This window comes from Pseudophryne corroboree (assembly GCF_028390025.1).
Source record: "Pseudophryne corroboree isolate aPseCor3 chromosome 3 unlocalized genomic scaffold, aPseCor3.hap2 SUPER_3_unloc_50, whole genome shotgun sequence".
NCBI classification, from domain to species: Eukaryota; Metazoa; Chordata; class Amphibia; order Anura; family Myobatrachidae; genus Pseudophryne; species Pseudophryne corroboree.
Window position 1 is genome coordinate 182,501 of NW_026967542.1, and position 13,963 is coordinate 196,463.

Here is a 13,963-nt window from a genome sequence, read left to right on the forward strand (position 1 = left end):
ACAGAACACTGGGGGGGGGGTGACGCTTCACAGAACACTGGGGGGAGGGTGATGCTTCACAGAACACTGGGGGGGGGTGACGCTTCACAGAACACTGGGGGGGTGACGTTTCACAGAACACTGGGAGGGCTGGTGACACTTCACAGAACACTGGGTGGGGGATGACATTTTACAGAACACGGAACACTAGGGGGGGTGACACTTCACGGAACACTGGGGGGGTGACACTTCACGGAACACCGGGGGGGGTGACACTTCACAGAACACTGGGGGGGGTGACACTTCACGGAACACTGGGGGGGGTGACACTTCACGGAACACCGGGGGGGGTGACACTTCACATAACACTGGGGGGGTGACACTTCACATAACACTGGTGGGTTGACGCTTCACAGAACACGGGGGGGTGACGCTTCACAGAACACAGGGGGGGGGTGACGCTTCACAGAACACGGGGGGGGGGTGACGCTTCACAGAACAATGGGGGGGTTGACGCTTCACAGAACACTGGGGGGGTGACGCTTCACAGAACATGGGGGGGGGTGACGCTTCACAGAACACGGGGGGGGTGACGCTTCACAGAACAATGGGGGGGTTGACGCTTCACAGAACACTGGGGGGGTGACGCTTCACAGAACACTGGGGGGGTGACACTTCACAGAACACTGGGGGGGGTGACACTTCACATAACACTGGGGGGGTGACACTTCACATAACACTGGTGGGTTGACGCTTCACATAACACTGGGGGGGTGACGCTTCACAGAACACGGGGGGGGGGTGACGCTTCACAGAACACGAGGGGGGGGGTGACACTTCACAGAACACTGGGGGGGTGACGCTTCACAGAACACTGGGGGGGTGACACTTCACAGAACACTGGGGGGGTGACACTTCACAGAACACTGGGGGGGGGTGACACTTCACATAACACTGGGGGGGTGACATTTCACATAACACTGGTGGTTTGACGCTTCACATAACACTGGGGGGGTGACGCTTCACAGAACACGGGGGGGGGTGACGCTTCACAGAACACGAGGGGGGGGGTGACGCTTCACAGAACAATGGGGGGGTTGACGCTTCACAGAACACTGGGGGGGGGTGACGCTTCACAACACTGGGGGGGGTGACACTTCACAGAACACTGGGGGGGTGTGACACTTCACATAACACTGGGGGGGTGACACTTCACATAACACTGGTGGGTTGACGCTTCACATAACACTGGGGGGGTGACGCTTCACAGAACACTGGGGGGGGTGATGCTTCACAGAACACTGGGGGGGGGGGGTGACGCTTCACATAACACTGGGGGGGTGACGCTTCACAGAACAATGGGGGGGTGACGCTTCACAGAACAATGGGGGGGGTTGACGCTTCACAGAACAATGGGGGGGTGACACTTCACAGAACACTGGGGGGGGGTGACACTTCACAGAACACTGGGGGGGGTGACACTTCACAGAACACTGGGGGGGGGTGACGCTTCACAGATCACTGGGGGGGGGTGATGCTTCACAGAACACTGGGGGGGTGACGCTTCACAGAACACTGGGGGGGTGACGCTTCACAGATCACTGGGGGGGGGGGTGATGCTTCACAGAACACTGGGAGGGTGTGACGCTTCACAGAACACTGGGGTGGGGTGACGCTTCACAGAACACTGGGGGGAGGGTGATGCTTCACAGAACACTGGGGGGGGTGACGCTTCACAGAACACTGGGGGGGGTGACGCTTCACAGAACACTGGGGGGGTGACGTTTCACAGAACACTGGGAGGGCTGGTGACACTTCACAGAACACTGGGTGGGGGTGACATTTTACAGAACACGGAACACTAGGGGGGGTGACACTTCACATAACACTGGGGGGGTGACGCTTCACAGAACACTGGGGGGGTGACACTTCACAGAACACTGGGGGGGGTGACACTTCACAGAACACTGGGGGGGTGACGCTTCACAGAACACTGGGGGGGGTGATGCTTCACAGAACACTGGGGGGGGGTGACACTTCACAGAACACTGGGGGGGTGACACTTCACAGAACACTGGGGGGGGGGGTGACACTTCACAGAACACTGGGGGGGTGACACTTCACATAACACTGGGGGGGTGACGCTTCACAGAACACGGGGGGGTGACGCTTCACAGAACACGGGGGGGGGTGACGCTTCACAGAACACGGGGGGGGTGACGCTTCACAGAACAATGGGGGGGTTGACGCTTCACAGAACACTGGGGGGGTGACGCTTCACAGAACACTGGGGGGGTGACACTTCACAGAACACTGGGGGGGGGTGACACTTCACATAACACTGGGGGGGTGACACTTCACATAACACTGGTGGGTTGACGCTTCACATAACACTGGGGGGGTGACGCTTCACATAACACTGGGGGGGTGACGGTGACGCTTCACAGAACACGAGGGGGGGGTGACACTTCACAGAACACTGGGGGGGTGACGCTTCACAGAACACTGGGGGGGTGACACTTCACAGAACACTGGGGGGGTGACACTTCACAGAACACTGGGGGGGGGTGACACTTCACATAACACTGGGGGGGTGACACTTCACATAACACTGGTGGGTTGACGCTTCACATAACACTGGGGGGGTGACGCTTCACAGAACACGGGGGGGGTGACGCTTCACAGAACACGAGGGGGGGGGGTGACGCTTCACAGAACAATGGGGGGGGTTGACGCTTCACAGAACACTGGGGGGGGGTGACACTTCACAGAACACTGGGGGGGTGACACTTCACAGAACACTGGGGGGGGTGACGCTTCACAGAACACTGGGGGGGGGGTGATGCTTCACAGAACACGGGGGGGGGTGACGCTTCACAGAACAATGGGGGGGTTGACGCTTCACAGAACACTGGGGGGGGTGACGCTTCACAGAACACTGGGGGGGGTGACGCTTCACAGAACACTGGGGGGGTGTGACACTTCACAGAACACTGGGGGGGTGACGCTTCACATAACACTGGTGGGTTGACGCTTCACATAACACTGGGGGGGTGACGCTTCACAGAACAATGGGGGGGGTGACGCTTCACAGAACACGGGGGGGGGGGTGACGCTTCACAGAACAATGGGGGGGGTTGACGCTTCACAGAACACTGGGGGGGTGACACTTCACAGAACACTGGGGGGGTGACACTTCACAGAACACTGGGGGGGGTGACGCTTCACAGAACACTGGGGGGGTGATGCTTCACAGAACACTGGGGGGGGGTGACACTTCACAGAACACTGGGGGGGTGACACTTCACAGAACACTGGGGGGGGGTGACACTTCACAGAACACTGGGGGGGGTGACACTTCACATAACACTGGGGGGGTGACGCTTCACATAACACTGGGGGGGGGTGACGCTTCACAGAACACGGGGGGGGGGGGTGACGCTTCACAGAACAATGGGGGGGGTTGACGCTTCACAGAACACTGGGGGGGGTGACACTTCACAGAACACTGGGGGGGGGTGACACTTCACAGAACACTGGGGGGGGGGTGACGCTTCACAGAACACGGGGGGGGGTGACGCTTCACAGAACAATGGGGGGGTTGACGCTTCACAGAACACTGGGGGGGGGTGACACTTCACAGAACACTGGGGGGGGTGACACTTCACAGAACACTGGGGGGGGGTGACACTTCACATAACACTGGGGGGGTGACACTTCACATAACACTGGTGGGTTGACGCTTCACATAACACTGGGGGGGGTGACGCTTCACAGAACACGGGGGGGGGTGATGCTTCACAGAACACGGGGGGGGGGGGGTGACGCTTCACAGAACACTGGGGGGGGTGACACTTCACAGAACACTGGGGGGGTGACACTTCACAGAACACTGGGGGGGGGGTGACACTTCACAGAACACTGGGGGGGTGACGCTTCACAGAACACTGGGGGGGGGGTGACGCTTCACAGAACACTGGGGGGGGGTGACACTTCACAGAACACTGGGGGGGGGTGACACTTAGGGAAATGGGTTTAGAAGGGAACCGCACCAGTACAAACAATAATGTATAAACAATTAGTAACCTCTGAAAAACTGAATTTAAATAGAATTTCTTCTGTATATGGCAAGTAAAGGTGTAGTAGGAATTATTCCCAACACCAAAGTTGCTTTCAGTGGTGCTCCCTAGAGTCAGAGAGTATCAAGTACCAAAAAATAACCAAAGAAGGTTCAAAGAAAAGGACTCTTTTGTGGGAGCACTCTTGATTCAGAGGAAAATATTAAACTTAGTAAATTTTCAAAATGACAAATAAATTAGCATAAGTCAAATCCTAGGAGTAAATGTGTGTGAAATACATGGCTATGCGAATTATTGATAATAATAATGAATATCCGTGATATTAAATTCACGATTGCTGAGTTGCCGGAGAGTAGAGTTCTGTGATGCCTATGCCGAAAAGAATCTGCATTTATTGAAATAAATGACCATCATTCATACTGCTAATATCCATTAAGGATTATATAGGTGCAGAAAATAAAATCATTGGTCATGCAGATCCCAATATGACATAAAGTTGAGTGCCACTGTGTCCAATAGTCAACGTTTTTTTGCAGTACCAGAGTGTTCAAAGGAGGTCTCCCTTCCTTGTACTAACCCGGCCTTTCACTGCTTAGCTTCCAAGTTCGGAAGAGATTGGGCATCTCCAGTGAAGTATGACCGCAAATGTTGGACTTTCCTCCTAGGTCACTCCAAATATATGTCAACTAGTAGCTGTATGTTAGGAATGGAAATAGCAAGTGATTCGTAACAAATGTGTTACAAAGGAAAATTACATGCAATCAGCTAAATCATCAACACATGACACAATGGTCACAAGGGTTAATTACATCTGAATGACACGGCGGTCATGAGAATACATATAAATGATTATGAATAATCAGCAGATGCAAATGAGAACAGTCACAAACGGGAGGAGAAAATTAACGTATGCAATTATCCTAATAATCACCAGCTGGTTAATCAGCATAAGACACAGTGGTCATAGACAGAGATAATTGTACATACACCTCCTAATTAAGTGACTGAGTTTTGTTGATTGACCTATAATTAGCTGAAAGGACAAATATGTGGCACGGCGGCCATATAGAAAAAATTGTATGCATGTAATGATACAATAATCACCTAATTAATTGGTATATGACACAATGGTCACCAAAAGGATGAGTATAAGCATTATTCCTTCATTATACAGCATGTGATATTGAAATCACAGAAGACATTTAATTAAGGATAATGAATGTGGGAAATTTACAGATGCCACATTTGATTACTAAATAGTTATCCTTATGTAATTTCTTGGCTCAGAGCAAATTATATCTGACAGACGGGCGGTATGACAGCAAACAAGCAAAATAAGTGAAGCAGCGGGTTATAATTTCACCCGCAATATCTATAAATTAATTTTACAGAAAAGAAAGGAAAAATAACAAATAAGGGAAAAAAATAATGAAAAAATAATAATAACTGAAAATATCAGATTTAAAGTATTGCAGTTAGGTACTGAAAGAGTAGAGAGATTTTCTCAGTGTCGTTTATACGATACCAGTACTGTCATTAATGGAGTAAATCTCTCTACTCTTTCAGTACCTAACTGCAATACTTTAAATCTGATATTTTCAGTTATTATTATTTTTTCATTATTTTTTTCCCTTATTTGTTATTTTTCCTTTCTTTTCTGTAAAATTAATTTATAGATATTGCGGGTGAAATTATAACCCGCTGCTTCACTTATTTTGCTTGTTTGCTGTCATACCGCCCGTCTGTCAGATATAATTTGCTCTGAGCCAAGAAATTACATAAGGATAACTATTTAGTAATCAAATGTGGCATCTGTAAATTTCCCACATTCATTATCCTTAATTAAATGTCTTCTGTGATTTCAATATCACATGCTGTATAATGAAGGAATAATGCTTATACTCATCCTTTTGGTGACCATTGTGTCATATACCAATTAATTAGGTGATTATTGTATCATTACATGCATACAATTTTTTCTATATGGCCGCCGTGCCACATATTTGTCCTTTCAGCTAATTATAGGTCAATCAACAAAACTCAGTCACTTAATTAGGAGGTGTATGTACAATTATCTCTGTCTATGACCACTGTGTCTTATGCTGATTAACCAGCTGGTGATTATTAGGATAATTGCATACGTTAATTTTCTCCTCCCGTTTGTGACTGTTCTCATTTGCATCTGCTGATTATTCATAATCATTTATATGTATTCTCATGACCGCCGTGTCATTCAGATGTAATTAACCCTTGTGACCATTGTGTCATGTGTTGATGATTTAGCTGATTGCATGTAATTTTCCTTTGTAACACATTTGTTACGAATCACTTGCTATTTCCATTCCTAACATACAGCTACTAGTTGACATATATTTGGAGTGACCTAGGAGGAAAGTCCAACATTTGCGGTCATACTTCACTGGAGATGCCCAATCTCTTCCGAACTTGGAAGCTAAGCAGTGAAAGGCCGGGTTAGTACAAGGAAGGGAGACCTCCTTTGAACACTCTGGTACTGCAAAAAAACGTTGACTATTGGACACAGTGGCACTCAACTTTATGTCATATTGGGATCTGCATGACCAATGATTTTATTTTCTGCACCTATATAATCCTTAATGGATATTAGCAGTATGAATGATGGTCATTTATTTCAATAAATGCAGATTCTTTTCGGCATAGGCATCACAGAACTCTACTCTCCGGCAACTCAGCAATCGTGAATTTAATATCACGGATATTCATTAACACTGGGGGGGGGGGTGACACTTCACATAACACTGGGGGGATGACACTTCACATAACACTGGGGGGTGATGCTTCACAGAACACGGGGGGGTGACGCTTCACAGAACACGGGGGGGGGGTGACGCTTCACAGAACAATGGGGGGGGTTGACGCTTCACAGAACACTGGGGGGGGGGTGACGCTTTTACACTTCACAGACGCACACACAGCCTGTTACCCGCCAATTTACCCCACACACACATCCTGATACATTCCATTCACCACACACACTCACCCACCCTCCACACAGGCCCATATATGTATGTATGTATGCATACACCCATATAAGTCAAATGTTACCTCCAGGTCCCCACAGCACAGAGGGAGGCAGGCTACGGGACACACAGACGATCACTTGACCCCAGGCATAGTTGGAGGCGTGGCCTAATCACGGACCTCCGTGGCCACGCCCCCTTTTAGAAATTCCCCGATAGCAAGCTGCAGGCTGGAGCCCGGGGAAGGAGGTGGTGGGGGGGCCGGCTCTGCTGCAGGACTGCACAGTCTCTCCTCCCTAGAGAGCCTGCCCTGTGCTCTCTATAGCTGCCGCGACGCAGGGTGGCACAAAGGAGGGGGGCCACATATGAGAGGCGGCCCCTCACGCCACTCGGCCCACCGGGGACTTCCCCGGTAACAGCAATGGCCAATCCGGCCCTGCAGAAGTCACATCTAGTTACACCATATGTTTCATATACAGAAGGGGAAATGTATAAGTAACATTATTACTGGTGAGAATGACAGGAGTCAGATCTAGTTACACCATACGTTACATATACAGAAGGGGAAATGTATAAGTAACATTATTACTGGTGAGAATGACAGGAGTCAGATCTAGTTACACCATACGTTACATATACAGAAGGGGAAATGTATAAGTAACATTATTACTGGTGAGAGTGACAGGAGTCAGATCTAGTTACACCATACATTACATATACAGAAGGGGAAATGTATAAGTAACATTATTACTGGTGAGAATGACAGGAGTCAGATCTAGTTACATCATACGTTACATATACAGAAGGGGAAATGTATAAGTAACATTATTACTGGTAAGAGTGACAGGAGTCAGATCTAGTTACACCTTATGTTCCATATACAGAAGGGAAAATGTATAAGTAACATTATTACTGGTGAGAATGACAGGAGCCAGATCTAGTTACACCATACGTTACATATACAGAACGAGAAATGTATAAGTAACATTATTACTGGTGAGAATGACAGGAGTCAGATCTAGTTACATCATACGTTACATATACAGAAGGGGAAATATATAAGTAACATTATTACTGGTAAGAATGACAGGAGTCAGATATAGTTACACCATAAGTTACATATACAGAAAGGGAAATGTATAAGTAACATTATTACTGGTAAGAATGACAGGAGTCAGATATAGTTACACCATACGTTACATATACAGAAGGGGAAATGTATAAGTAACATTATTACCGGTAAGAATGACAGGAGTCAGATCTAGTTACACCATACGTTACATATACAGAAGGGGAAATGTATAAGTAACATTATTACTGGTGAGAATGACAGGAGTTAGATCTAGTTACACCATACGTTACATATACAGAAGGGGAAATGTATAAGTAACATTATTACTGGTGAGAATGACAGGAGTCAGATCTAGTTACACCATACGTTACATATACAGAAGGGGAAATGTATAAGTAACATTATTACTGGTGAGAATGACAGGAGTCAGATCTAGTTACACCATACGTTACATATACAGAAGGGGAAATGTATAAGTAACATTATTACTGGTGAGAATGACAGGAGTCACATCTAGTTACACCATACATTACATATACAGAAGGGGAAATGTATAAGTAACATTATTACTGGTGAGAATGACAGGAGTCACATCTAGTTACACCATACATTACATATACAGAAGAGGAAATGTATAAGTAACATTATTACTGGTGAGAATGACAGAAGTCAGATCTAGTTACACCATATGTTTCATATACAGAAGGGGAAATGTATAAGTAACATTATTACTGGTGAGAATGACAGGAGTCAGATCTAGTTACACCATATGTTTCATATACAGAAGGGGAAATGTATAAGTAACATTATTACTGGTGAGAATGACAGGAGTCAGATCTAGTTACACCATACGTTACATATACAGAAGTGGAAATGTATAAGTAACATTAGTACTGGTGAGAATGACAGGAGTCAGATCTAGTTACACCATACATTACATATACAGAAGGGGAAATGTATAAGTAACATTATTACTGGTGAGAATGACAGGTGTCAGATCTAGTTACACCATACGTTACATATACAGAAGGGGAAATGTATAAGTAACATTATTACCGGTAAGAATGACAGGAGTCAGATCTAGTTACACCATACGTTACATATACAGAAGGGGAAATGTATAAGTAACATTATTACCGGTAAGAATGACAGGAGTCAGATCTAGTTACACCATACGTTACATATACAGAAGGAGAAATGTATAAGTATCATTATTACTGGTGAGAATGACAGGAGTCAGATCTAGTTACACCATACATTCCATATACAGAAGGGGAAATGTATAAGTAACATTATTACTGGTGAGAATGACAGAAGTCACATCTAGTTACACCATATGTTCCATATACAGAAGGGGAAATGTATAAGTAACATTATTACTGGTTAGAGTGACAGGAGTCAGATCTAGTTACACCATACATTACATATACAGTAGGGGAAATGTATAAGTAACATTATTACTGGTGAGAATGACAGGAGTCAGATCTAGTTACACCATACGTTACATATACAGAAGGGGAAATGTATAAGTAACATTATTACTGGTGAGAATGACTGGAGTCAGATCTAGTTACACCATACGTTACATATACAGAAGGGGAAATGTATAAGTAACATTATTACTGGTGAGAATGACAGGAGTCAGATCTAGTTACACCATACGTTGCATATACAGAAGGGGAAATGTATAAGTAACATTATTACTGGTGAGAATGACAGGAGTCAGATCTAGTTACACCATACGTTACATATACAGAAGGGGAAATGTTTAAGTAACATTAATACTGGTGAGAATGACAGGAGTCAGATCTAGTTATACCATATGTTACATATACAGAAGGGGAAATGTATAAGTAACATTATTACTGGTGAGAATGACAGGAGTCAGATCTAGTTACACCATATGTTACATATACAGAAGGGGAAATGTATAAGTAACATTATTACTAGTGAGAGTGACAGGAGTCAGATCTAGTTACACCATACGTTACATATACAGAAGGGAAATGTATAAGTAACATTATTACTGGTGAGAATGACAGGAGTCAGATCTAGTTACACCATACGTTACATATACAGAAGGGGAAATGTATAAGTAACATTATTACTGGTGAGAATGACAGGAGTCAGATCTAGTTACACCATACGTTACATATACAGAAGGGGAAATGTATAAGTAACATTATTACTGGTGAGAATGACAGGAGTCAGATCTAGTTACACCATACATTACATATACAGAAGGGGAAATGTATAAGTAACATTATTACTGGTGAGAGTGACAGGAGTCAGATCTAGTTACACCATACGTTACATATACAGAAGGGGAAATGTATAAGTAACATTATTACTGGTGAGAATGACAGGAGTCAGATCTAGTTACACCATACGTTACATATACAGAAGGGGAAATGTATAAGTATCATTATTACTGGTGAGAATGACAGGAGTCAGATCTAGTTATACCATACGTTACATATACAGAAGGGGAAATGTATAAGTAACATTATTACTGGTGAGAGTGACAGGAGTCAGATCTAGTTACACCATATGTTTCATATACAGAAGGGGAAATGTATAAGTAACATTATTACTGGTGAGAATGACAGGAGTCAGATCTAGTTACACCATACGTAACATATACAGAAGGGGAAATGTATAAGTAACATTATTACTGGTGAGAATGACAGGAGTCAGATCTAGTTATACCATACGTTACATATACAGAAGGGGAAATGTATAAGTAACATTATTACTGGTGAGAGTGACAGGAGTCAGATCTAGTTACACCATACGTTACATATACAGAAGGGGAAATGTATAAGTAACATTATTACTGGTGAGAATGACAGGAGTCAGATCTAGTTACACCATATGTTACATATACAGAAGGGGAAATGTATAAGTAACATTATTACTGGTGAGAATGATAGGAGTCAGATCTAGTTACACCATACGTTACATATACAGAAGGGGAAATGTATAAGTAACATTATTACTGGTGAGAATGACAGGAGTCAGATCTAGTTACACCATACGTTACATATACAGAAGGGGAAATGTATAAGTAACATTATTACTGGTGAGAGTGACAGGAGTCAGATCTAGTTACACCATACGTTACATATACAGAAGGGGAAATGTATAAGTAACATTATTACTGGTGAGAATGACAGGAGTCAGATCTAGTTACACCATACGTTACATATACAGAAGGGGAAATGTATAAGTAACATTATTACTGGTGAGAATGACAGGAGTCAGATCTAGTTATACCATACGTTACATATACAGAAGGGGAAATGTATAAGTAACATTATTACTGGTGAGAGTGACAGGAGTCAGATCTAGTTACACCATATGTTTCATATACAGAAGGGGAAATGTATAAGTAACATTATTACTGGTGAGAATGACAGGAGTCAGATCTAGTTACACCATACGTTACATATACAGAAGGGGAAATGTATAAGTAACATTATTACTGGTGAGAATGACAGGAGTCAGATCTAGTTACACCATACATTACATATACAGAAGGGGAAATGTATAAGTAACATTATTACTGGTGAGAGTGACAGGAGTCAGATCTAGTTACACCATACGTTACATATACAGAAGGGGAAATGTATAAGTAACATTATTACTGGTGAGAATGACAGGAGTCAGATCTAGTTACACCATACGTTACATATACAGAAGACGAAATGTATAAGTAACATTATTACTGGTGAGAATGACAGGAGTCAGATCTAGTTATACCATACGTTACATATACAGAAGGGGAAATGTATAAGTAACATTATTACTGGTGAGAGTGACAGGAGTCAGATCTAGTTACACCATACGTTACATATACAGAAGGGGAAATGTATAAGTAACATTATTACTGGTGAGAATGACAGGAGTCAGATCTAGTTACACCATATGTTACATATACAGAAGGGGAAATGTATAAGTAACATTATTACTGGTGAGAATGATAGGAGTCAGATCTAGTTACACCATACGTTACATATACAGAAGGGGAAATGTATAAGTAACATTATTACTGGTGAGAATGACAGGAGTCAGATCTAGTTACACCATATGTTACATATACAGAAGGGGAAATGTATAAGTAACATTATTACTGGTGAGAATGACAGGAGTCAGATCTAGTTACACCATACGTTACATATACAGAAGGGGAAATGTATAAGTAACGTTATTACTGGTGAGAATGACAGGAGTCAGATCTAGTTACACCATACATTACATATACAGAAGGGGAAATGTATAAGTAACATTATTACTGGTGAGAATGACAGGAGTCAGATCTAGTTACACCATATGTTACATATACAGAAGGGGAAATGTATAAGTAACATTATTACTGGTGAGAATGACAGGAGTCAGATCTGGTTACACCATACGTTACATATACAGAAGGAGATATGTATAAGTAACATTATTACTGGTGAGAATGACAGGAGTCAGATCTAGTTACATCATACGTTACATATACAGAAGGGGAAATGTATAAGTAACATTATTACTGGTGAGAATGACAGGAGTCAGATCTAGTTACACCATATGTTACATATACAGAAGGGGAAATGTATAAGTAACATTATTACTGGTGAGAATGACAGGAGTCAGATCTAGTTACACCATATGTTACATATACAGAAGGGGAAATGTATAAGTAACATTATTACTGGTGAGAATGACAGGAGTCAGATCTAGTTACACCATACGTTACATATACAGAAGGAGAATTATATAAGTAACATTATTACTGATGAGAGTGACAGGAGTCAGATCTAGTTACACCATACGTTACATATACAGAATGGGAAATGTACAAGTAACGTTATTACTGGTGAGAATGGCAGGAGTCAGATCTAGTTACACCATACGTTACATATACAGAAGGGGAAATGTATAAGTAACATTATTACTGGTGAGAATGACAGGAGTCAGATCTAGTTACACCATACGTTACATATACAGAACGAGAAATGTATAAGTATCATTATTACTGGTGAGAATGACAGGAGTCAGATCTAGTTACACCATACGTTACATATACAGAAGGAGAAATGTATAAGTAACATTATTACTGGTGAGAATGACAGAAGTCACATCTAGTTACACCATATGTTACATATACAGAAGGGGAAATGTATAAGTAACATTATTACTGGTGAGAATGACAGGAGTCAGATCTAGTTACACCATACGTTACATATACAGAAGGGGAAATGTATAAGTAACATTATTACTGGTGAGAATGACAGGAGTCAGATCTAGTTACACCATATGTTACATATACAGAAGGGGAAATGTATAAGTAACATTATTACTGGTGAGAATGATAGGAGTCAGATCTAGTTACACCATACGTTACATATACAGAAGGGGAAATGTATAAGTAACATTATTACTGGTGAGAATGACAGGAGTCAGATCTAGTTACACCATACGTTACATATACAGAAGGGGAAATGTATAAGTAACATTATTACTAGTGAGAATGACAGGAGTCAGATCTAGTTACACCATACGTCACATATACAGAAGGGGAAATGTATAAGTAACATTATTACTGGTGAGAATGACAGGAGTCAGATCTAGTTACACCATACGTTACATATACAGAAGGGGAAATGTATAAGTAACATTATTACTGGTGAGAATGACAGGAGTCAGATCTAGTTACACCATATGTTACATATACAGAAGGGGAAATGTATAAGTAACATTATTACTGGTGAGAATGACAGGAGTCAGATCTAGTTACACTATACGTTACATATACAGAAGGGGAAATGTATAAGTAACATTATTAC

General features: G+C 43.3%; 1 protein-coding gene and 2 pseudogenes across 1 annotated transcript in view; 1 reads left to right on the forward strand and 2 right to left on the reverse strand.

Moving 5' to 3' along the window:
• LOC134984388 (gastrula zinc finger protein XlCGF17.1-like) overlaps positions 1-13,963 on the reverse strand; it is a 129,136-nt gene that overhangs the window by 24,353 nt on the left and 90,820 nt on the right. The gene's annotated exons all lie outside the window — the stretch shown is intronic.
• LOC134984400 (5S ribosomal RNA) lies at positions 4,586-4,705 on the reverse strand (annotated as a pseudogene).
• On the forward strand, positions 6,460-6,579 carry LOC134984401 (5S ribosomal RNA; annotated as a pseudogene).